At 44.8% G+C, this 25,494-nt stretch overlaps 1 pseudogene; it reads right to left on the minus strand.

Annotated features, from left to right (window-relative positions):
* Positions 1 to 1,237: 1,237 nt before the first annotated feature.
* Positions 1,238 to 25,494, minus strand: part of LOC120840575 — a 28,454-nt pseudogene continuing 4,197 nt past the window's right edge.

A 25,494-nucleotide genomic window follows, 5' to 3' on the forward strand; every position in this document is an offset into this window, starting at 1 on the left:
CTCATACAAAATTGCTAAAGTGTAATTTTTTTTGTAGTGCTCAGAGCAACGAAAAGTTGTCTGCAAATAACCACTTATCAGTATTCTTATATATTAAAAAATTAAATATTAAAACCCGAACTTTCAAGATGACCATGGTGGGACCCCTGCGAAGACACGAAAAAGCTGGCCTAATCGTTAACCATCTAGAGCACCTTGGCAGGCAGTTCAATAGACTAAAAAAGATTTGTATCCACGAAGAGCAATGTCTTCTCTGAACCTCGGCAGTATGCGATGTCTATCACATAGTAGCCGGACAAAAGACAGGAAGCAGGACACGTGATGTGGCTAATACCTTCCTCCAGCACTAATTCGTCCATACAAATTTCGAATAACGGAGGGTCGAAAATATTTTGTCCTCCTTTGGTAGATAAGAAAACAGTTGGATGGGGTAGGGGAGGATCCTAGGAAAAAAGCACACATTACTTCCTGATTACAAGTAGCTGTATGATGGAAACACCACCAGAAAACAGATAAAACAAATTGCATTGTTTTAGTGACTACTGACCACAGCTACGGTACCATTATTCAAGAGGTTTTAAGGAGGGCAAGGCAGATGCTCTACTATCGTTTCTACAGCAGCAAAATTTAATAATTATTAGAAAATAGACTGTTCATTTCATAAACACAATTATTACTGCTAAACAACCGGATATCTTTCCTTCTTTGGTTTCTTGGGTTGAAGTTGTTGGTTGACGTAGGTCTAAGTACTGTCAATCAAACTGCCATGCTGACGTGAAAAAAATCCTGGAAGCTCTGGCTTACCGTGTCCACAATAAAAAACGCTTAGTGTTCATCGTTGGACAGAAGGAAAAGGAAAGAGCATGCTGGGGGGACTAGACCTCTGATAGGAAAACAAAATAAGAAAAACATATGTTCCCTGGCTCCTTTTAATTCCAAAATAGCATACATTGTGGCTCAATGCAAATGGGAACAAAGCGAACTAATAAGTAAAATGTTTCAAGCAGTTTGCATAAGTTGTTTTAAATGACGCTCTACAACCCGTGCGAATAACGAATGTAGTAGGCACAATACCAAAACGCAAATGATAAAATTGCTCTAACATGCACAACTATGTGTTGTAGATTCTGTGCGCAGCCGAGTCAAAGTCCATGTTTAGTCTAGTGGCTTCGCTTTTCCAAGGTCTTTCCACAGTCGTGCTCAAAATAGGGCTTTCACCTTCTTCTCTCAAATATATTTATCCGACTGCAAAACAATATAATGTTATTAAATAACATTTACTTGGTTCGATCTCGACAACTCACTATGACCTCCTAAAGTAATAAATACGGTACAAAAATGCTAAACAGGAATTTTCGCACTTGGCCCCGTTTTAAACTAAATAAATAAATTGGAACCTTGCAGCTTGTGCCTCTGTGCAAGTTTCTTCAGATCCCTTCAGTTGTTGAATGCACAAAGACAAAGGGTGATACTTCGATATCGGTTCAAACAGGTCACCCGTTGTATTTCTTTCGCCAATAAAACTGCAACTCGTCTCTTTTATGACATAGAACTCTTGCTGCAGGTAAATTATTCCCGTTAAGATAATCACAACAATTCAATATTATTTTGCTAAGGAGTAAGGAAATAATACTACACTTTAAACAAACAATAAGTACTGTCAAGCTGGAAAGGTCACTAAGGTCTAGCTTCAATGGCCTTAGTGATCTACAACTGCTTATATACTCCTTACATCAGTCTTCTGATACGTTTTGAAACATTGGCAATTTTGGCTCAGAGAAAACATTGGCCGCATTTTTGTTTTTACATTTAATTTTAGATGTGTCACATTACCAAGCCTAGATTTGTTTTGTGATCACCCTTCTACTGCACCTGACACGAGAATAAAAAAGAGAACTTGAAAAACTTCTGATTTCTTTCTTGTCGAGGTATGCTTTAAACTCTACAATTTCCACTTGGGGGGGGGGGGGGGGGGGGGGAGGCAAATACCCGTGCATGGAAAGAGAAAAAATGGGGAGGCCAGCTGGAGAAAATGCTCTCTGCCTGTCCCGCTTGCCCCCCCTCCCTCCTTATGACGCACTCTCCAAACTTGTCTGCATATATTCTTGGCATTAACATCTTCAACCCAGTCAAAGGGCAAAAAGGTGTCGCAAGTAAACAGTTTCAAACAGAGCTAGCGTGCGTGTTATTTGAATTTAGGCAGGTTTATTAGTACCGTTTGTAGTCTTGTTTGTTTTATGCAATATAAAAATAGATTGAGTCATCTGTAAGCCCCCCCCCCCTCCTTTTTTCTTGTGTGCGGTATAGGGTTGCAAGTCCACTGAGACCAGACAAAGAGGAATTTAAAACTATAAAAAAGAGCTGTACTTCAACTGTTTTGTGCATTAATAAAAATAATTTTTTCAAGATGTTAAAAGGTGTTAAAATAACCAGTTTTGGAATTCAGAGGATGAGGTACAGCTCAGTAGTTTCAGTAGTCTTTCCGGCGATGAATAACCCTCTTGCCCAGGACGTTTAATCTTTTTGTTAAGAGGTTTCCCATTTGGCGCAGCCTTAGAGCACTCAACAGTCACAGCCTTCCATGAACTACAATGCCATTGTCCTCATCTCCTGTTATGATCTGGAAACTAAAATATACAATGCAATACAGATCAAATAAAATTCAAAAAACGAAGTTGTGTGCAATATTAAATCGTGTAAAATGTATTTATGTCATGTAAGAAATTGTAATTGAAATACTGGGTGTTAGGGCTAAATAGACAAGTTATTTGCTCAATATGTAGTAGTGATGAATAAGGTCTTCCACATATAGCACTAGTCTACATAGACCATTAGAGTATCTGGTATATATCTATACCTTGAAAGAGCAACTAAGTCAATTCCAAAGTGTAGGCATTTAGCTGAATATCTCTATTTCAGAAGAGTGCCACTGTTTCTTCCAGGTTAGTTTTATATCTCTCAATTATATCACAATTATGTTGCAAAACTCACCTAAGTCCATTTGCTCTTTTTGATGAAATAACGGGGGGGGGGGGGGGGGTTCTTTATTTCAATATCTCACACCCCCTTGTTTCGCATTGTTTTGCTCAACTTCCTGCAGATGTGTAAGCAATGACGTCTCTTTTTTCAGCTTGTTAATGTGGTATGCCACAACAAATTCTCCAATGGTAGTGTCCATATAGGGCTACAGTAAGTCTGATAGAATACTCGTATCAAGATAGGATATAATCAATAGCAATATCAGAATAACTCAAAACATTTTCTTAACCTTAGAGTCCAGTTGAGTCGACCAGGAAAGTGTAGCGTGCATGAAAGGCACACATGTCATCATCTAATTGCGAAATATTTGGTATTCTGAAAAAAAGAAAAGAAAAAAACTTTTATCCTTCAACAATTTAATTAACTTGTGCAGCTTGACTCGCAATTCCATAATAAACAACAATTCCTCAAGTATTCTCCCTGCCCAGTTCAGAAATATCTCTATCAACCTCTTCATCTGTGAAAAAAAAAATCGTTGATATAACGTATACTAAATACCATAAACATGTAAATTTTAAGAGGGCGACGACAATGACGGGGCAGGGGCATGCACCAACAAAGCAGGTCAGGCTACATCAGTGACCTGGCCGCCAGTAAACCATTATGTGTTCAATCATCATCAAAACATACATATTCGTACACCAAGAGACAAAATGTGCATGTACAAGAGAAGCTTGTAATAGTCATAATACAAGAGACTCTGAAATGCCCGGATAAAACCCCAGAAGTAGCAGCAGTGTCCACGATGTTTTGGAGCCCTCGTCAATCGAGATGCCATGTCCCGAAACTCTTCTGGTCACTGCTGCGGTGCTTCCGGGTATAGGGCATTCCACAGCCTCTCGGTATTATCCGTACATCATTGGAAGTCAGGAAAACACTGTGTTACTGATGTCATACTGGCACTGAAAGAACTATCAGTCAACACAATGACCTTTGGCTCAGTGCAGTGATAAGAACCGTATTTCCTCTTGGATGGGTCGGTTCTATGAGTCCCTATAAACTGGTCTTTTCACAAAACATTTGGCTTATAAATCGTACTCAGACATGTACGGAACACGTCACTAGTAACGAGATAATTCTGCCTCGTTACTTTTTTAGGTAGCGGGTAATGTATCTAGTTACTATTATAAAAAAATTTCGAGTAACGTGCTTAGTTACATTTAAGGCCAAGTAACGAGTAACGGTATTTCGTTACTTTTAAAAGACGAACGTGTATAACGCCGTTTCAATAGCCTCGTTTTAATTCTAACCTAAGTATGCGTCTATTGCGACAAAGGCAGATGGACAACTCGAAAAGAGCTAAACAGTATGAAAGTATAACAACGTTTATCACTGAATACGTTAGTCGAACTCTGCAACGGAGGATGTGCTTCACCCATCAAACACCATAAGGTACGTTCGAGGAACTACTGCGTGATGCACGTTAAAGACCCCGGGCTAACGGTTGTACTGCACTGGCTAAATTTCAAATCTACAGTTGGGAGACAAGCCGCCCGTCGAGGCAGATTAAGTTCTAGGCTGTATAAACAAATACACACTCAACTTTTTTTTAACCTTTCCAAAATCGTGTACAGACCAAATCTAAACCCGGGGCTTACCAACACGGGAAGGTACAAATCCCATTGTCAACTTCGAACTTTATAAGCGTAGAGAGTAATAGAGTGAGGGGAATCCCAGATTCACCAGCTCTTCCTGAAGCACAACACAGCCTTTCCTTCGAGCGTGCCATAAGAAAGAGCGACTGTTCAGCGTCGCCAGAGATCTATTCTCAAGCAAGCGGGAAAGCATAACCAATAGGAACTTTGAGAGGCAGCTGCTGCTTAAGAGCAACGACTACCGAAAAGAAAACTATAAACCACAAAACAAAAGCAGGTGTATTCGGCCGTCAGAGTAACGAGAAAAGCTTTTGAGAATCGGTGACGGTATTTAGTTACTTTTTGTGCCAGTGACGAGTAATGGCATTCAGTTTCTTTTTTTGGTAACGTGTACATGGGAGGTCGCACTATGCACGGTGTTTCACGAAAAAGTGATAAATTCGATATTACGAAAACTACGTGTCGCAACAAAAAAAGGCTTGTGTCGTTTTGGTCCTGGGCTAGGGTCCTACTTAGGAAAATTATTAAAGTCAGGGATACTTAGATTGTTAATCATGTTTGCATAATTAACTTTTTTAATATTGAGTTTAAAGGGCAACTCTGCTCAATTCCGAAAAATTTAGGCTTACATGGGATTCCATTTCGCAAATCGCAACTAAACAGCTCAACGGCCTCGGATCCGCGAAATGTGGGATATTATTTGTGTAATCTTAATTTAAACATCAGCTGATACTGAAACCGAAAGTTCGGTTACGTCAGGCAACATCGGTCTCGAGTCGTCAGAGTCATGGCCATGTCACGTCGAACCACGTGGTCTTGTGACGTTCGTGGGGCCGAGATACAGGACACGCGACGCGGGTATGCGAGGTACAGGACAAACGCCGCAGGTCGTTTCGCATGGCGTGGACGTTGATGGCCCGGGGGAGAGGGGGAATGGAAGAAGACGAAAGGGGAGAGGGGAGCGGAGAAGCAGACCGATAAGCGCGCAGGGCAGCGCAAACTAGCGCATCCGCGTTACGGTCATCACGTGGACGCCGTTGATAATAGCGGGTGGAGAAACTCATGACGTCATCGTTCAATTTCGCTTTGAGAAGTAAAAACAAACAAAACGTGAGAATGACTCATGCCTCTGATGTAGTGGTTCAACGTTGGCCGCTTCAACTGCATTGCACTGACGATTGCGCCTCACGTCGCACGCTAGAGTTGGCCGATTTCGGCGACTTGGCTCATTTGAAAATTTGCTAGCCAGTTTATTAAATATATAGACGGAATTAGATTGTAATATTTGAAATGGGGTCTTCCTATATAATACTGAAGGGGGCTGCATAGTTTTCTAACTATCAAAAATGAAGCGGAGTTGCCCTTTAAGGGCATGGTTTCAATTAGAAAATTGCTCAGCATCATCAAAAAACCCTAAATCGACAAATTGCAGAACGATAGAAGGCACGTGAAGCATATTACGGCTTTCTGAAAAACCGCGCAAATTCGAAGGGTTTATATAAGTATAAGTTGAACACGATGGTAGACCTGAGACTGCCCAGGATAAAAACAAATGTAATGGGTGAAAGAAAAAGAAGGGGCAAAGTTTTTTTTTTAATATATTATGCGCAACATGCAAGAAAATAAACCGACCCAAACAAGTGACAAATCCAACACCGTAATTTTCCATCGGTTGCTTACTACCCATATGGACCGGTTTCGCAAGGTCACACAAATCAACAGTCATAAAGAAATTCGCGTCTACATTTTAAACATCTAGAATTTGTTCAAGGGAGGACGCTTTAGCTGTCTGTAATTTACTGACTTATGGGTGTCGAATTTTGAGGATGTCCTCAGCAGCATGCTGCCATTAGTCTGGGATACAGCTTTTGAGTTTGCTTTGTTTAGTTTTCTTTTTTTACTCCAGATATGATTCTCAATACACACAGCAAGCTGCGGCAAGCGGTCGCTGCAACATGACTGTGTGGGGCATGATGACCTTTGATGATTTAGGTTTACTCCACAGGCTCGACGGGTCCTTTACTGCAGATGTCTACACTGATGTTCTGCAGCACATCATGCTAAAAAGGTCTCTCCAAGAGACGCGTGGCAGACTCATCGCTCAACGCGCTATGGCAGGCCGTTCAGGAAGGGTGGGCTTCCCTTGCTCAGCGCGACAACCTGACCAAGTCATTGTACGCGTCAATGCTGCAAAGGCTGAACAAAGTTGTAGCCAGAAGGGGGGACACAGCCATTATTGAATGCTTCGATCTACATTTTGCCACACAGTTTAAGCGGTGTCTTGCTTGAATAAAGTCTGTGACACCGTATTTACTCCTGGTCTTTAGAGGGAATGTAAAGAGAAAGCTAGACACGCTCACATTTTCTTTTGTGATCTCGCAGAACAATAATGATCCTAAAAAATAAGGCTACAAATTGCAGACTGCGTTCATTATCAATTATTCACAAGGAAATATTCATTTTGTGGCAGTGACAAATTGTATTAAGGTTTGAGTAAAGTTCTCAAATACGTATCCCTTACTTTCAAAGAGACACTGCGCGACGCGGAGAAAGCGCGCTCTGCCGCCAAACCGAAATCAAAATTTAAGCACGTCTCGACGCGGCTCGCCAGCTGGCGCGGCTGAGCACCGAGTGAGGCCTCCCCTCTGAGCGACATGGAATTGCCCAAAGCGCGAGCAGCGCTCCCCTCAGCCACCGCCTCTGCCACAAGACAATTCCATTTAGCGCTCTCTGGGCGGCGCCCTCTATATACATCCGGGAAATTCAGCGGGTTCGGCGGGGTAAAACGAGAGAGAGGGCACGCGCCCGACTCCGCTAGCAGACGACAAAACGGGAGGTTGACATTCTCCATCTTTGGGCTGTATCGGCGGGCTGTACGGAACATCGAACTCTCGCTCGTGGCTGCCGTTGTGAAGTGGTTCGCGTTCTTAGAATAGTAATGGCTACTCCAAAATCAGCCTAGAGCTCTCTGTTGTTTTACTTCGGTAAATGATCAACTCATATATCTTTTTTCCGTTAATTAAATATCAGTTGAGTCAGCCGGCAGTACTACCCTCAACTACTGCGTGTATTGCGGCAGGAGAGCACGTTTTTATTTATTATTTCAGACATCCACTCATGGTCGCTAAAGGCCTACACCAGTACGAACTTTGTATAGTAAAAAAGGTACAGCCACCGGATTTACTTTTCGCCGGAGAGACCGGCCAGTCTGACACAGTTTTCCCCATTTTGGTTTTTATTTGCACGTAGATAACAGCGCAATTGGACTCTGTTAGTCTTTTTTATCTAGCATAGTAATACACGATAACTGGCATACCAAAATCTGCGCTTGTAATTCCCAAAATGACGCGATTTCAAACAGAGTTTGTACGCCAGCCGGATGCTAGGTACTGACCACTCGGCGGAGCAGACGACAAACGGGCGAGAGGGAGAGGGCATTTTTTTCTCTTTTTACCTTCTCTGCTATGACCCTAATGGAACGGTCTATAGCCGAAGAGTGTACCTTTGCACGTAGCTACGTCCAGCGCTTTGAGACTGTTACTGTGTATAAAATACATCGAACGAGAACAAGCGCGTCCTGTGTGCTTCCACTTCGGCAAACAGGCGCGCGGCTCGCTGGGCTCGACTCTCACCTGTTCTCGGCTTCTGGCCGCCATGTTTTATAATGAACACGCTGATCCGTGTATCGCGGAAGGCAAACATGGTGTATCGTGTTAAGTTTACACGGCACCTCATGTGTGGACGAATAACACACATGGCTGCGTGTAAAACGAACACGCTTTAGTATGTCCGCTATGGGACAACGGTTTACACGTCTAGGCCTGTTATTTTTGCTAACAGTGCGCTATGCTCCCTCCAGCTCCGAAAATCTGGTTTTGACAGTTAGTTTTAAACGAAAAACAAAAACTTTAGCGTCGTGCGAATAGCCATTTCCGGTCGAGGTGCACGACGTCGTTCGTGAAGCCTTAAATCAAACGTTAAAGTATTTATTTTTCTAAAAAAATATAAGACTGATCTTAATTTTTGGTTAATATCGGAACATATGTTCCTTTGATACTACAGCACAGACTTGTGACACTACCTGAATTATCCACAAGCGTTACTAAAGTCCCTGTCACTGTGAGCTATCTTCACAAGCTTTTTGCGATGACTAACGTTTAGGCAGCAACGGAAACACTGCACTAGCGTTCGCTGAAGCTGGGATCACACAGGACCATGAAGAGTATCCTAAAATGCCGAAAAAGTCGCTTGTCCTCCAGCGCCACGAAGCACGTGCGAAATTCCGCATTACACAAGAACGAAAAATTCACTTGCAATTAGAGGGTAGGATAGCGGCAGTGCATACAAATCAAAACAGCTTTGCTTGCCGCTTTGCACCCGGTGCAGCCGGCCACCAGTACGAAGAGCCGCCGATGCGTGCATTATTGGCGGCTGAAACCAACCCGACTCAACTAAAACCAGAAGAGCTATAGAAGCTGCTTTTTGCTTACCTTTAGTCTTCGATTCTCTGGCAGAAGTTTTCAAAGTTATCTTCTGTCAGTCAATCCGGCACGTTTCGAGCATAAAGAGATCGAGCTCTGACGTCTTCAACACTCGAACCGCTTCCACTACTTCCACTTCGAACGTAACTTCTACCAAATGCTTCTACGTTTCAAATGTCAACCGCTTCAAACGCTTTAAAGTCTTCAACTTGAAAGCACTCCTCGATGATGTCATCCTTTCCGTTTCAGAAATAGTTGAATCTTTAGCCATAGCTATTAATACTTTACAGATAAAACTCAATAAAAAATACATTCATTTTTGGACAATGATTTTTAGGCAGGTGTTGGATCGAGTCTCGGGTCGACTAAAGTCGAGTAACCAAAGCGTCAGTGGAGTCCGCTGCACGTGGTCACATCTCGCAAACGTCGCGAAACTCCCTGTCGCTTCGCTCGCGTCTCTATCGGTGGCTGGGTTGCTCAGGACGACCGAGAAATAAGGTTATGATGAACCTTCTCTAATAGCCTCGGCCCAGCGATTTTACCCGTCGACACCACAAAGTTCTGTGTCGCTGATGCTGTCCCACTGTGACGACCAACACCCGCAACAAACGCCGACAGGCGCCGACAAATGATCGACGACGGACGAGTTCTTGTCTGTCGTTGAACTGAAGCGCAGCAAGCAGTCCCACCGAGGAACATCTCTCGGAGACGAACTTATCCTCCTCACTCGCTTGTATCTTCTGTTTCCTCTCTTCCAACCCTTCTACCCTTTAAATTAAACGCGAGGAAGATACATGGAAAGGGGGGACGAACAACAATGATTACATTGTTGTCAGCCCCCCTCCCCCCCTTTCTATGCATCTTCCTCATGTTTAATTACTGTTACCAACGCGCTCGTTTTGTACTTACCCTTCGTCCCGTTTCTCCCGTGGCTCGCTCCGCCACTCGACCTTCAGAGAAGTCCTTGGCGGCCACTGATCAAACACGAGGAAGATACATAGAAAGGGGGGACGGACAACGAAGACTTCCCGCAGTTCCGGTCCCTCGATTGCTCGTAGTGGCCGCGGGCGCGGCGTGCTAGCTGGCGGTCTTGTTGCAAAAGGGAATCTGCTGTGGCTGGTTTTGCTCGTGAAAACTTTTTGCGCGAGTTGGTGGTTCAGGACGTCGAGGTCTACGCCCCTGCATCAGGATGGATACACCATTGTTCGAGGACTGATCAAAGTAAGACCGCTCACTACGAGTTTGGTCATGATGTTCCGCGGCAAGTCATTCCGACAGACGAGAGACTTGTCATCACGTTATATGATAACCGTGATGCCTTATGGTCCCCCCAAAACGCGTGCCCTCGATCATTCGGATATGAAGTTATAAATATCCTCAAAATCGGCGTGAAATTCCGTGGCGCTCACCTAGAATGCCCCGGACGACACAAAAAAGGTACGATTCGGGAATTCTAGTTCAGAAAAAGTTTGGCGTTGATTGTCATGACTGTTCGCGGAAAGTAGCCAACGGCAAATGAAGACAGGCGGAAGCTTTTATTAAGAAATAAAGTAATCGTCTCCACTTTCACCGTGTTTATCGGCGTGTTTTATGCCCAAAGAGCAAAACTCGAAAGCCGCGTCGCCAGACTCTGTCTGTGTGTGTTGAAGTGTTTTCTTGGCAACTCAAGTCCCACTAGGAAACAAGTTTTCTTTTCCTCTTGTTTTGTGCCGCGTCCGCCAGGCGGGACGGCGGTCTGTGACAAACAGGCTTTCCACCGGTGTCGTCTGTCGCTCGTTGTCATATTTCGCATGCGGCTCGCGAGCCGCATGCGGCTCTTCGCGTCTTAAAGTGTGAAGGGATATAGCTGGTAAGCTTGCAATTGCACGAGCTGTCCACTCGAGCGACACGCGCTTGGCGCCCGAAAGATCTGCGTATGACGTAACGACTGGTCGGAGGACTTTTGTGTTTTCTCGCGTTTAGTTACATCTTCGGGAAAAACAAACGTGATATTCATATTCACGGGACAGAAGTACTCTAAAATTCACATCTAACCCATTTTTTTAAGGCGAAAGCCTTACTTTTCGCATTGAGCGACAAATCAAAGCAAAATGGGCATGAAATGGCGATTGAGCGGCACGCGGCGCTCAATCGTATGCTCAAGGATGACCCTCGTCCTTGCAGTCGTCGGAGAAGTCGTCCTATACCTCTAGAACGACCTCACTTGTCACAGTACGTAAAATAAAAAAAGATGAAAGACGTCTACAATTCCTCGTGATGCCGAATTAGAGTCCAGCTTTTGAGGAGGAGGAGGGAAGGGTATGGAGGAGGGGGAGGAACGTGCCCCGCTCTCCTGCTCCTCTGCCATTTAGCGGAAAATCTTCGATAAATTTCCCGCTCCTGAGGACGAGGAGGGGAGGGTACCGAGAGAAGGGTGTGCCTCTTCTTTTCCTCTGTATCCTTTCTTCTTCCTCTGCTCCTCCTCCTCCCCTTGTTTCCTGCTCCTCCTCCTTCTCTCTTAGTGTATTTCGATCTTGTGATATACCATGCCAAACACTCTGAGAAAGATATATATATATATATATATATATATATATATAAAAGTAGATGTCACCGAAGGGTCAAACAAACTTGGACGATTTAATTGAACATGAATAATTCATACATAAACCGCGACGTTTCGAAGGGGGACCCATGTATGAATTATACATGTTCAATTAAATCGTCCAAGTTTGTTTGACCCTTCGGTGGCATCTACTTTTATAAAAATACGCCTACAGCCTACTTAGCCCCAAGATGTCATTATATATATATATATATATATATATATATATATATATATATACAGGGTGTTTTTTTTTTAAACTTAACAGATTTATTTTAAAAAAGCCGTGAAAGGTGCACTTATGCCGCTTCGGGAGGTGAGTTATACGGCCAAGGGGGACATATAATAGAAGGCTAATTGTAACGATCAGTCGGCTAATTAATTAAAATTCGTTAATAAACTTTTTAATTAATGAAAATAGACATATGGTTTCAATTAGAAACTTGCCCAGCGTCATCGAAAACCACTAAATCAGTCATTTTCAGAAAGACTTTGAGCGCGTGAGAAGCGTAGTAGTGCACTAAAGTTACCGCTCTTTGAGCAGATACAAAGCTAGCGGTTGCGGTAAGGCGCCCGCGCGATTTTTGTGTCTCTTATCTAGCCCCATATATATATATATATATATCAACAAACTGCAGAACGATAGAAGGCGCACGAAGCTTTTTACGGCTTTCTGAAAAACCGCACAAATTCGACGGGTGTTTAAGTTTCGGTTTGTTATCGGAGCGCATCTCCGCCCCGACGGCACGGCGCCCCGCGAAAAGATAGTGCAACCAACCTCTGCTGCGCTGTCATCGCGTGACGCAGTAGTCCGTGGAGTTATAGTGCAACCAGACTCTGCTGCGTCGCGCGATGACAGCGCAGCAGAGGTTGGTTGCACTATCTCTTCGCGTGGCGCGGTGCCGTCGGGGCGGAGATGCGCTCCGATAACAAACCGAAACTTAAACACCCGTCGAATTTGTGCGGTTTTTCAGAAAGCCGTAAAAAGCTTTGCGTGCCTTCTATCGTTCTGGAATTTGTTGATTTAGTGGTTTTCGATGATGTTGAGCAATTTTCTAATTTAAACCATGCCCTTAAACACTATATTAAAAAGTTAATTACGCAAAAATAATTAACAAGTTAAATATCCGGGACTTTAATAATTTTCTTAAATGGGCCCCTGGCCCAGGACCAAAACTCAACAAGACTTTTTTCGTTGCGATGAGTAGGTTTTGCAGGAGCGATTTGGCCTGCGTTCTCTGAAACACCCTCTATATATATAGTCAAACCTCGATGTAACGAAGCAGGTAAAATTCGGAATTTACTTCGTTACATTGAAATTTCGCTAAATAGAAAGTCGGGGCTAACCTTAAAGAAAGTTGCCACAAATGTTTCTCGTGTGCACACAACTTACCAAGGACACCTTTATTTCGGTTGAAAGTAGTGCGTCACCTTTATCTGGGCCACTCTTGGCTTTATTATTGGCAACACGCGACGTTCACCTAGCCAGACGGCCTGCATTGCGTCTTCCTGTTGCTGCGTGCTTGCGAACCGCCTTAAGACATCGATCGCGTCCACCACTTCTCGGGTACTGTTCACATCGCAGGTGTCTTGCTCATCAGGCTCGAAGTCGTCCCCGTCTTCAGAGTTGCCACGAACATCGCTAGCTATCGCCTCGTTGGTCCTTTCCTCCGTTGAAACCACAGCAGCGTCGGCTTATAAAAAGTTCTCGAGGCCGACGTTGTCGGGGGCGGCTCCATCGCCTTCAAAGTTAAAGCTCCATCACCCAGGACAACGAGACACGCACATTTTTAGTTAGGCCTCGAAACGAACTACGCAGCGCGAACGGAGCCGACGGACGAAACGGCGGCGGCTCCAGAGTCCTCTAGTGGCCGTTCTGTACACCACACTCGCCAGATACGGCCCGTTTCACCGTTGCGCTTTATCGGGGGCCCGTTTCAGCGCATGTGCTTTCCAAAATATCCTTTGCGATCCGAAAGTTTCTGACGAATTGTCCATGAAACTTCGTTACATCGAAATTTCGGCGAACGGTACTCCGTCACATAGAGGTCAAAAATACGTGGCGTGCATACACTTGCGGTTAGAAAAAGTTATGTACTTTGTTACATCGGGGGTTTCGTTACATTGAAGTTTGTTACATCGAGGTTTGACGTATTGAGGTATTCTCACTCACACAAAGAACGAGAAAACGTTAGAGCAACACTTTGACAAAGCGCGTGATTCTCTCAATGTCATCCTACTTGCTCTCGGCTGTGTCGAAGACTGCTCGGCGTTTTTTATTTCTTCAGCATAAGTCTTGAGCGTGCTCCCCCGAGATGGCACAGCAGAACAGCGAGCGCACATCCCTCGGGGCCAATGACATGTTTTTCTGCATGACTGGTATGAAGCTCTTTGTCTTGCACGAAGTACTTGGTGAGTGCTTTAGGCAAGTAATAGAGAGCTACCACGAGCACGCCGTTGTCGACCTTGGCGCCTCACAATTTACCAACTTTATCTGACATGCCACAGAGATCGATCGAATATTCAGACCAGTTCCCACGTAAATGGCCACTTAACTAACGGGTACACTACGTTTTCAAACGTGCCTCCCTGTGCTTTGTGAATGGTGAAAACACTTGGCTGCACAACGGGTAGCTGGCATCTTCCCTCTTCCTCCTCCTCTACTCCTCCTTCACATTTCTGCCTCCTCTTCCCCTCCTCCTCTCCTCCTCTCCCCGTTCTCCTCCCCTCCTCCTCTCTTGTGACGACACTGGTTACGTCACGCGTGACGTCATTATGGGAAACAACCCATAATGCAACGCGCGATTACGCTGAAGCCGACGCCGGTCAAGCCGGAAACAAGCGCCTTAGAGCTGCGCTCTAAAACAAGCGGCGTCCGTCGGCGCTGTGTCCGAAAGATGGCCTTAAAAAATACGTCATCAAGCGTCATCAGCCCGATGTCATCAAGCGTCCTCATACGTCATCAGCGTGATGTCACCGCCGTAGCGCCGTGTGCAAAAGGTGTCCTTCGGACTTCATCTGTGCTCGTTGTGTGCTTCGTGCAGTGGACTGTGAGGTGATCGCGCCTACATCTACGGCGTCGACATCGGCAGCAGCGTCTACATCTAAGGCGGCTTCCGCAGGCAAACGTGGCTGTCCACGCAAATACGCCACAGCCTCCTTAAGTATCATCCTCTAGGTGTCGTTGTCGACGTCGTTCTAAGTATCATCCTCTAGGCATCGTGCTCGGCGCCATCCTAGATGTCTTCCTTAAGGTCGTCCTGGAGGTCGTCCTTGACGTCGTTCTTGACGACGTCCTGGAAGTCGTCCTAGAAGTTTTCCTTGACGTCGTTTTTGACGTCGTCCTAGAGGTCGTCCTATACGTCGTCCCCTAGGCGTCGTTCTCGACGTCGTCCCGGTCGTCGTCCTTAAGGTCGTCCTAGGGGTCAGCCTAGAAATCGTCCAAGAAGTCGTCCTTAAGGTCTTCCAAGAGGACGACTTGGACGCCGTCCTCGACGTCGTCCTAACCGCTGTCCTTGACGTTGTCTTCAACGTCGTTCTAGAGGTCGTGTTAGACGCTGTACTTGGCATCGATCTCTAGAAGTCGTCCTCGACGTCGTCCTATACTTCGTCCTAAACTTTCAAAACTGTCGAAACATTACTCGGAAACATTTTTTCCGCGGGACTAAGATGCTTTCGCCTTTTTACACGTAAGCAGTCTTAAATGTACGCGTGTAATTTTGTTCAAAAACCTCTTCAGCTTCTTTTTAAAGGGGCTGTGCAATGATATTGGGTAGGAACGTTTCTCATTTTACTCCGGTTTTCTGGCACTAGTGGGATACAAGAATACTTAAACGCAACGCCACTGAACAAGAAGCGTTTTCGTCACGGTAGAATTCCAAGGATAAAATCGGACATTTTCTTTCAGTTTCTCCTTCGCAAAGCGTAATGGCGGAGCTGCGGGAACGGTGCCAACAGTGCGATACCCCGAAGTGCGTCGTCAGGGTTCCCGATATCCCCGATGTGACGATATTTAAACGCTGCTTATACTGTGGACAAGAGGACTGCGTAGGCATTCAATTTTCGCTCGTGACAATCAGTGCATCGACAGGCATTCGTGTAGTGGCTCGTGCCCCATTGCTGGCATGACGGGATTACTTTAAAACCCTTTATTTTTGCGGCCCATCTTTTTTGCGAATCGGTGACCTCTAAATTTAGTGAGTTTCATTTAAACTCTTGAGGATCGAAATGTTCGCGTGCGCTTAAATTTCGCGAACTTTTATTCGCAAAATTCGCGAAAATTAAGGGCTCGCGAACATTAAGGGTTGACCCGAACTTTGACAATGCGTGGAACTCAGCGTGCGCCCTGTGCTCTGTTAAAAACATTGGCGGCATATCATCGGCTCAAGATCACGTGGCCGCTTTCTCTGGCCGCGAATCGAGGGGGTAAGCGGTGTTCGTTTTTCTCTGATTTTATCTACGACTGCCATTGCGTAGAGAAAAAAGCGACGTGTGTTTCGTAGGTCATAAATGTCAAAGAAATATTCTAAGCTGTATATATCGCGAGTAGAAAAATTGTTGCACCGCCCCTTTAAAAGGACAATGACAGTGTAGTTATGCTCGCCGAGGTTTTTATTTGAACATGACCTATAAGGTCCCAACTACCCAGAACACAATTTGCGGCTCAAAATTCGTTTTCCTTTCCGCGCGAAAACAGCCGGTCGAGAATTGGCCGGATTCAGTCGCGCTCACTCTTTTTCGTTTTTCTGAGGGAGTTTTTCTGAGGCATCTCCAAATACCCCTTCGCGCGTCCAGGACTTCGAAACACGTCGAAGTTTGCTCGACCAGGACTATGGTTGTGCGATGCCTTGGCAGAGTGAAGCTAGTGGCGTTTTGCGCTAAACCTATATCATGGTGTTCTCTCTCGCTCGGTGGGTAACAACGGCACACAACAATTCTGGTTTCGCGGTAGCGGCAAACATCGGTTTCAATCTTGGACAACGGTGCCACAGTGCGATGTTGTCGTTCTACGACACTGGGGTCTCCAACAGTCCGGTCTGTCCTCGTGGTTGTCTTCTTGTCGTCTTCTCCGCGTGGTTGCGCCCGGGATACGGTCAATCCGCGGATCTGTCCTCGCGTAATCAATCCATCCGCGGATCAGTCCGCCGTATGAATCGGCCGAAAGCGACGATTGGAAGTCATTCATGTTGATCCCGATCGCCCAGTGGCGGACGCGCGCTCCAAATAGGGCGATCCTGGAGAGTTGAAATCGTCATTAGGCAAGTGATAACTGGGAGAATAAGATGGCAATCCCGTCTCTACACTTTCTGTTCAGTATGACTTGGGTGACCGAATATCTTTAGATGCGTGTAGGACAGGGCGAAAGAAGTTTGCATGACAGTTACTCACAAAACTAAACCCAGTGTGTTTGTATATGAGCCAGAAGGAAACCCGATTGAAAGGGTTATCAAACACCAATATCTGGGTGGGACCATTTTACGCGGGGGTACGCACATAGATAATGTTGTTAAAAAAAGCGAACGCCAAATTATGGTACTTAAGACGGTCCCTAAAACTGAGTTCAGTCAACACAAAACTTTTGGCATATAAAACGCTTGTCAGGCCGGTCATGGAATATGCATGCGAAATCTGGGACCCCCACACTAAGCAAGATGCCCTTAAATTAGAGAGAGTGCAGAGGCTCGCTTTGCGCTCTATAATTTCTAAATATCGTCGATTAGATTCGACAACGGCTTTGTAATCGAGAGCAAAACTTTCGCTACTAAAGGCTAGGTGTAAAGAGAAAAGGCTAAAATGTTTTTACATAGTTCTTAATGATTATTTACAGATAGACAAGATAGCTTACTTAATTCCTGATGCGTCTGGAATTACACGTAACAAACATAGTCGTGCCCTTCACCAGCTTTGCTGCTTCAAAGACTTTTTAAGTATTCTTTTTTCCCCTAACGATAAGCGAGTGAAACTCTCTCCCAGAACAAGCAGTATCGTGTCAATCGCTGGAATCTTTTTGTTCTCATCTTGCATTTGATGAGGTGGGCAGCAATACTTGAAATTACATGTTTATTTAGTTACTATTCCCTCTTTTTGTCGCGTCATGACTTCCAGCCAGCGTCATTCTTCTATTGTTGTATTTATTTTACATTTTTTCCCCTGTGCCGAATGATTCTTCTGTAATATATTTTTAGGACGGGTTTGCAATGAACGCAGATGTCAAGTTTTTGTTGTTTGTTCTTGTTTCCTTGTGTTTTTTCCAGACCAAGCTTTTAATGTTCTTTTCATTTTGTTTTATTTTTTACCTTCAGTGTTTATCAAGTTTTTTGTTCATGCCCTCCCTATCATAGTCCCATGTAGAGACTGATAGTATTTTGAAAAAAAATAAAAAAGAAGAAAAAAACATAAAATCAATAGTTGATAATGCGTCATCACCACATTGCCAATAACAAACACAATTTACAAAATATAAGAAAAACAGGAACACATCAAGGATATATAAGAAGACAATATTTTCTGAACGCTTAAACTTTCGACTGAACGAAGTTGAACAAAAAAAAAAAAAAGATCTAATACACCTTGTCAACGACGAAGAGTTTCTACCGTCTGCTACATTCTTAGATATATATTATATGTACCCTCCTTAGCCCCAGTCCCAGCTTACTACAGTACACAAACAAATGTCGGGGTCAGGCCGGAAAATGCATAACAAGATGGGAACGGCAGATGCAGACTCCCTTAGCTTCCGTTTTATGCTCCTATTAAATCCATCTTAGACATTCGGAATCCCCTAAACTTGTCGCATAACAAGTGGATCCGAAATAGAGCCTTAGCGATGGATTCGTTCTTTTCCTTCGATGCTCTTGTCAATACCACCGGCAGCAGCTCAGCTTTATGGATTGTCCGCTCTCTCGTGCAGCGTCGAGTTCCTCCATCGCCTGCAGAATTACAAAACAACAACGGCAACCGACGGGGTTCAGCGTTTCTTCTTCACTTTCTGCCGTAGCTCGGCAATAGAATCCTGGCGAGACGTGGGAGGATAGGAAGCGCTTTTAAGAGCATTTCCTTCCCTCTTGCCGTCTTTCGTCTGTTTCGAAATCTCGAGAAGGTACAGACAACAATCTCGCAGGAGTTACGGGGGAAACGGGGTCGCGGCAACGAGGGTAAGATGTGGAAAATGCTTCGAAAATTGGCATCCCAGTCAGAGCTTCGAGTCGATTTTCAGTTTCGATAATAAGGTGCCCATCTTTGCTGTTTCTTTTGAGAATCGCAACAATAACAACCTTTGGCTCTGCGAACCTTCTTTTTTATTTTTATATTGCTCAGGAAGTTAAGGAGTGTTTCGAGCGGGAGGCTTCTTGTTTTCAGATACTCAATTATTTTCACTTTTCGTTTTTGTTTAGCTTTTAATGCGTGTGTCAAAGGGAGTATGAGGACGCAACGTGGGGAATTGATCTGTTTCATGCGCTAAGCTCACGCCGTTTTTCTTTTTTTTACCTTTCCCTATTTAGGTTATTGTAAGCGTGAAATTGTATTCTGAAGAATCGATGTTTCTTTCTCCCACTTTCCTATATAAAAAACCTTTTACCTGCAAAAAAGTGAATAAATAAAATAAAAACGTCACAAAGGCTTAGTAGACAAAGGAACGCCAAAGCGTGTTGGGAACCCGAAATGGAATCAGTGACATTTCAACCGATCCAAACAGGATCGAAACCGATTGAGAACGAAGCCTGTTTGTGACGATAACAGAAGATCAGCTTGAAACTTTTTTTTTTTTTTTAAGTTTTTCTAGCCAGCATTTGAAAGCGAGTTTTGTTTCTGAGCCAAAGTTCAGAAGTATGCACGCTTGAAGAAGCGGAAGTCAAGAAAGAGATGAACTCGTGCGAATTATCATTACTTTTCTAAAAATATCATGCCACCAAAATTGGAATAGAAAAAGCATGCAGGGGCTGCAATAGGCAGTACAAGACAGTTTTGTTTTGGTGCAGATGACAAGTTGAGAGGTTTTTTTTTTACGCTTGAACATGACTACTTGCACCGTGGTTGGTTGATTTTGTGTATTTACACTTCATAGAAGAAAATCGAAAGGGAGTGTGAAAGAAGGTACTACCAGTGAAAAGACGGTGAGAGTGCAGGCGAGCTGGTGGTAGCTAATCATGTCGTATTACACCTGAGACTGCGGTGGAAGAAATCGGAAGAACTTTCAGTAGAAGGAACAGACACAGAGAACGTCTCAGTACTACCAGTGAAAGCACAGTAAACCATTCACGGACGACGCCTTTCCTCCCATGACTTAAATTGCATAAAAAAATATAAAGCGGCAATAGATGTCACTTCAAAGTGCTTTAAAAAGCAGGAAGCTCGTGGATCGAACTGTCAGCGGATGTTCTCATTGATGCTCCTGCTCGTAAAATCAGCGGGCGTAAGAACTAAATTCGGAGTAAAGTTCTCCACAAGCGCTAGCTGTTCGCGCATTCCAAAACAGCTGCGGCGCAAGCGTGAGCAACCACCAGAATAACACTGAATTTCCAAGCAAGTATAATGCTGGAAGCCGCAGAGTGGCGCACAAAGATCCATTCTGAATGTGCTCGCGTGCCTGCAGCCTTGGTAGTATTTTTTTCAGAGAGAAACACACTGTTTAAAACAAGGCGGCCTTGCCTCTCCATTTCAGAACTCGCGCTTTAGGAGAGCTCTTGTCGGAAAAGGTTCATTTTCGATGGACGATAGAGGTCAATGACATAACTAACTCTGCTACAATAACTTTTTAGCTCTTTTGTCGGAGGATGATTATATTCGGGGTTACATACTGCGTGTCCCAAATAGTGTCCAGGCTCTTTGAATCGACCGCAAAAATTGGTTTCCTAACCTTTCGCGTTCCGATTTTGTACAGTGTTGGCCACAGGTGGGGCATATTTTCTATGAAATTCGAAAAGAGGGAAGGAAAAATTGAAAAAAGAAAAAGGCTTAACTTTCATGAAAACGCAGCGAAGGCACCGGTCGTCAAACCATAGGGCGCCCTTTGGTTCGAAGACCGGTGGTTTCGCTGTGTTTTCATAGGAGTTAAGCCTTTTTCTTTTTTGACTTTTTCCTCGGGTAAGCTCGCTCTTTGCGAAATTTATAGAAAAAATGCACCACCTGTGGCCAACGCTCTACAAAATCGGAACGCGATAGGTTAAGAGACCGAATTTTGCGGTCGATTTGAAGGGCCTGGCCGCTATTTGGGACACAGGGTAGAATAACTTTCCTGAAGCACGTTTTAAATGCAGTAATATTTCTGAGTGAGTTCTCCGCAGTTTTGTGTTTGTCCTTCCGTTTGTAATCAGCGAAACCGAAATTGGCTCCTGCGGAGAGACCACGTAATTCGCAGGGCCTCCACTCTGCGGGCGAGAAGCTGCTTCCATTGTTGTAAGCATTTCGCCGAGGCGCGAGAGCGACAGCGACGTGCCGAGGAGACTTCGGAACAACGTGAGATGCGTTTGCATAAGGTTTGAGAGACAAGAAGAGACAAAGATGCCAGTGAAACGTACCAAAGACGGCAATTTCGGCTGCAACGCAATCAAGGTGCCAAGCAGGTGAAGACGTCTCGCGAAACGAACTAAGGACATACATTTTGGGCTGCAACGCAAGTGAGCCGCCAATCAGGCGAAGATGTCTCAAAAACGGTTGAAGGGAAGCACCTTCAACTACAACGCCAGCAGGGCGTCAAGCAGGTGAGACGAGTATCGGCAACGAAACGGCGCAACGACATGCGAACACAAACTTACGTGATATCCAACAAGTACTTTGAGAAGCATTTTCACAATGACTCGTTTGGCGTGGCGTGCAGTGTGTGCGACCGCCTATAGTTCCAGTCGGGCACGGGATTAGTGAGGGACCTCTTCGCAGAATGGCCTTTAGTGGCGTCCCCCAGAGGTCGATAGAAAACTTCGCGGTTCGCACAACGCGCAAGACGATCCTCAGCCTCGGTAAGATCTGTCCCACAGCAACGCACTACAAGACGGTGGAACATGCGATCGCATATCGACGGCAATCTGCGCAGCGATTTCGGTAACATTTGTACTAGGAAAAACTGAAGAAGGTCGCCGTTTTATATTGCTGATAAACATGGACGGAAACCTTGTTCATTAGAGGTGTAGACACGTCACATGCATGGGTGGCATCGGTTTTCTACGAATATTGCACATATAATCTAATTATGCAACTCAACGGAGAGTGCGCCACGTTACTGTAAATAATTGTTAGCAGCAAGAATCTCAGGATGACCTTTGGACCATGGAGTGCAAGTACGCCGCTGGTCACGTGAGCCAAAACGCTGTGACGCGGTGGTGGCTTCGAAATCTGCTCTCAATATAGCGCATAAATCCCCGATGCATCGCGTCACAATTTCTTTGCCCGACATGACCGCCATAATAGTTGCGCTCCCCGGTCCGCAGCGGCCATCTCGAGATCTCACTTCCCAGAATTCGAAACCAAAACAGAATACTGCATGGGCAAAGTTAACAGGCATCTCATTTTACACTCTGTTTAAGCATTTCTTGAAGAAGAGCGAACCCTGAGCCAATTAGAGCGACGGAGCGAAACTAGTGACTTCTCTCCGCCAGTGGGCTGTCCCCTATACTCCGCTCTCAAGACACGTAGTCATGTGACACGTTCCAGCGTTCTGATTGGCTGGCTTGAGCTGCTCCATGGGGTGGCTGCGCGTGTTGGTGACTTGAACACGAAAACAGAAGAGGAAGATAGAATACAATAAGACGACACGGGTAAGGTGTACGGGAATGGGGAGGTGTGCCGTCCGGCGGCTGTGAGTACGTCGCGATGTGCAAGCACGCCGGTGAGGGCGCTGTGGGGCAGAGCGCGGCCATCCGACGGCTGGCAGAGGCCTGGCGGTCGCAGCAAAGATGCTTTGTTCGGCATGAAAATGGTCGTATCCTGCGTTTGTTTTTCTCTGTTCAGTTGGGAGAAAGAATAGTTTCTATCCTATCTCAAACTCGTATCTCAAACGCGTGTAAAAAGCGTGACTTGCGTGAGCGGAAGAAGCTTATTCAAAGCGCAAACGCCGTTTGAGGGCTGTCGGTTACTTCCATAGTCTCCTTTCTTTAAGTTTCTGTTTGTGCGATGCTTTCGTCTTCAATTTGGGGTCAAAGATATTTTAATTATATTTTTGGCAGCTGCACATTTTGCAGACCTTTATATAGCTAGTTTTTGTTCCGTTGTTAACCTATTTTGTTTTTGTGAAGCATGGATTAATGAAATTGAGCGTGTTCTTGACTTCTGCAGTCTCGACCAAAGCTGAGGATGCAGGAAATGTCTGAATTGATTTCATTTATAGTCGGTGACAGGTTAAGAGTAAAGGGGAAGCTCCCCAACCCCCTTCCCACTTCAGCAGATCGAATACTCGGCTAAAGTGTCACCAACTGTAGTGAGCATGAATCATATAAAAATGGACACCAAGACCGGCAAGAGACACGGAGCAACTTCAACTGCTGTCTTTATTGAAGAGCAATCCCAATTGAAGAAATTTGTTTCCTCGGGCATATCACACAGAAGAAATTTGTTTCCTCGGACATATCACACAGTTCACACGTTCTTCTTAGACATTTTTTTTTCTCTACATCACTTTGTTCACTTGGAATCAGGTCAACAGAGAGGCGTCGCTCGGCGTCCGACACGAGGAGTCTTTTCTCTTTGCATGTGTTGTAACCCACGTTGCACCCCGGCACAAGACAACACCGCTCCGTCTTTTTCTTCGTTGTATTTGACATCGTTGGGAGTGCTTTGTCTTTTCGGCACAGATAGCAGCAACACAATATTGCATTTCTTCAGACACAACACAGGTCAGGAATATATAGTCACGCGAACACGCCCCAAGCCAGCCTCGCTAAACGCTGCCTGACCGGCCTCCTGGCTCCGCTGTGACTGGCAGCGCCACCCCAGGCCTTTGCGGCAGAACTGGGCCCCAAAACGCTCAACTCTTATGAAGGTGCCGATGCGGTTCAGTTCCAGTACACCCTAACACGGGGTTTCAACTTTCAAGGAAGATGTTTACTGGCGTGAACTTTCGCCGTTTTGTGAGGTTATCTTGAAACAAAGTAGAAGTTTCACAGACCCCAGTGAGAAGGTACGAGTAGAATGACGTAAAGATAACACATTCTAGATGCCTGGGTGCTATGTTCTGTCAAGCGGTCCGGTTACAAGATGACCAATCTTCGCATATCCACAAGTGCGCGCTCGTGAACACTACATGTTCCATAATAAAATATATATAATTGAATAACATCTGGTAACCTTTATGGTGTATTTCTGTTGTACGTACACTTCCCTACAGAGCAATGCGAACACAATATTCGTTTTTTTTTGTTTTGTTTTGTTTTGTATATTGCTCAGCACCAAACTTTACCGATTAGTTTGGCTCCCCGAACGATGATAGCTTTTTAGTCGACTCCAGTAGTTTTGATGAGAGTTGGTCATTCCTACGAGGAAAACGTGAAACAAATCGGTGATTTCCTGTTTGTGGTAAAAGTGTTGGACTCTGCCAATAGCCAACTTCATTCTTTCTGAAAAAAAAAAAAAAAACTATTGACCTTTTACCTTTTTTCAACACGTCTCTTTTAGTTGTTCTTTTCGGAACTGTGGGTCCAGGCATTTCGATTCGCCATTCTGAGGGACAACCCTGGAGATATTCACCGTTATTGCGCCACTGGCGGGGTGGTAGTGTAGCACGGCGTAAGCGACCATGAAGGACCCGTTACCGATCGATAGGGGCATGCGAGTGTTTCGCTTTACTGTTTTTACCCGGGATTGACCTTTTCGTCGTTTGTCCGTTGCGAGCCAGGCCTCCCTAACGTTTCTGAGGAACGACCCTGGAAACGGGCGGATTTGTCTCCACCATTTCACGCTTGAGGAAATGTTATCGACGGCCAACTCTCGGAATCGGGAAAAAGGCTCGCAACAGCAAAAAAGAGGAGTGCCGGCCTTTAGTTTGAGCAGGTTGCCATCGGCAGGCCGAAAAGGTTGGCTCTCAGCCGGGGACTAAGTTGATCCAGGCTGGGCCTCGGCGAAAAAAAGGGCTAAGCTCCTTGGCAGTCGGGCGAGCGAGAACGGGAGGGCCTGCTCCTTGCCCTGCTGCTAGTGGCAGTCCAGCTTTCTTTTGATGTTGCTGTTGGAAGACTCGTGGCAATCAACAACAGGCGCATGGCTGCCGCTCTTTGTGCCAGTCGTCGTTGTTGTGTACGACCTGATTCGAGGAATAGCGATTCCAGGCTAGCAGCCGGAGCAACCCGAAGAATTGTGTTGCTACACAAATCAGAATTTGGGACTTTGCTAAAAAGTTCAATGTTACTTCGCGAGGATTTATTTTTTATTTCTTGTTAAACGCGCTAATCTATTTTGAGCGCACAGGGAAATGAGTAAAGAAAAAAGTTTATATCGTTCCCACCAATCAGTCATTGTCGAGAATCCCTCCATGACTCCGTATTTCCGGTTCATATATTTAGAACACTTAACATGGCAGTCACATTAATTCCGTATATAATAATAATAATAATAATAATAATAATAATTTCATTTTCATTTCATTTCATTTCATGTATTTAGATACCTTCATAACACTATAATGTGACGGGTCGGTCGAAGCCAGTAGAGGCTTGAAGGACAGAACCCAGCAAATGGAATGTCACAGATAGCACAGAAGTCCGTAGAGCACACAATTAAAATATGTATCGCACTATGTGAAAATCAGAAAATAATCACCCCACAATATCCCAACAAACATATTAGATACAACATATAACACAACAATACATTA

This window comes from Ixodes scapularis, unplaced genomic scaffold (assembly GCF_016920785.2).
Source record: "Ixodes scapularis isolate PalLabHiFi unplaced genomic scaffold, ASM1692078v2 PGA_scaffold0__279_contigs__length_252992795, whole genome shotgun sequence".
Lineage (NCBI taxonomy): Eukaryota > Metazoa > Arthropoda > Arachnida > Ixodida > Ixodidae > Ixodes > Ixodes scapularis.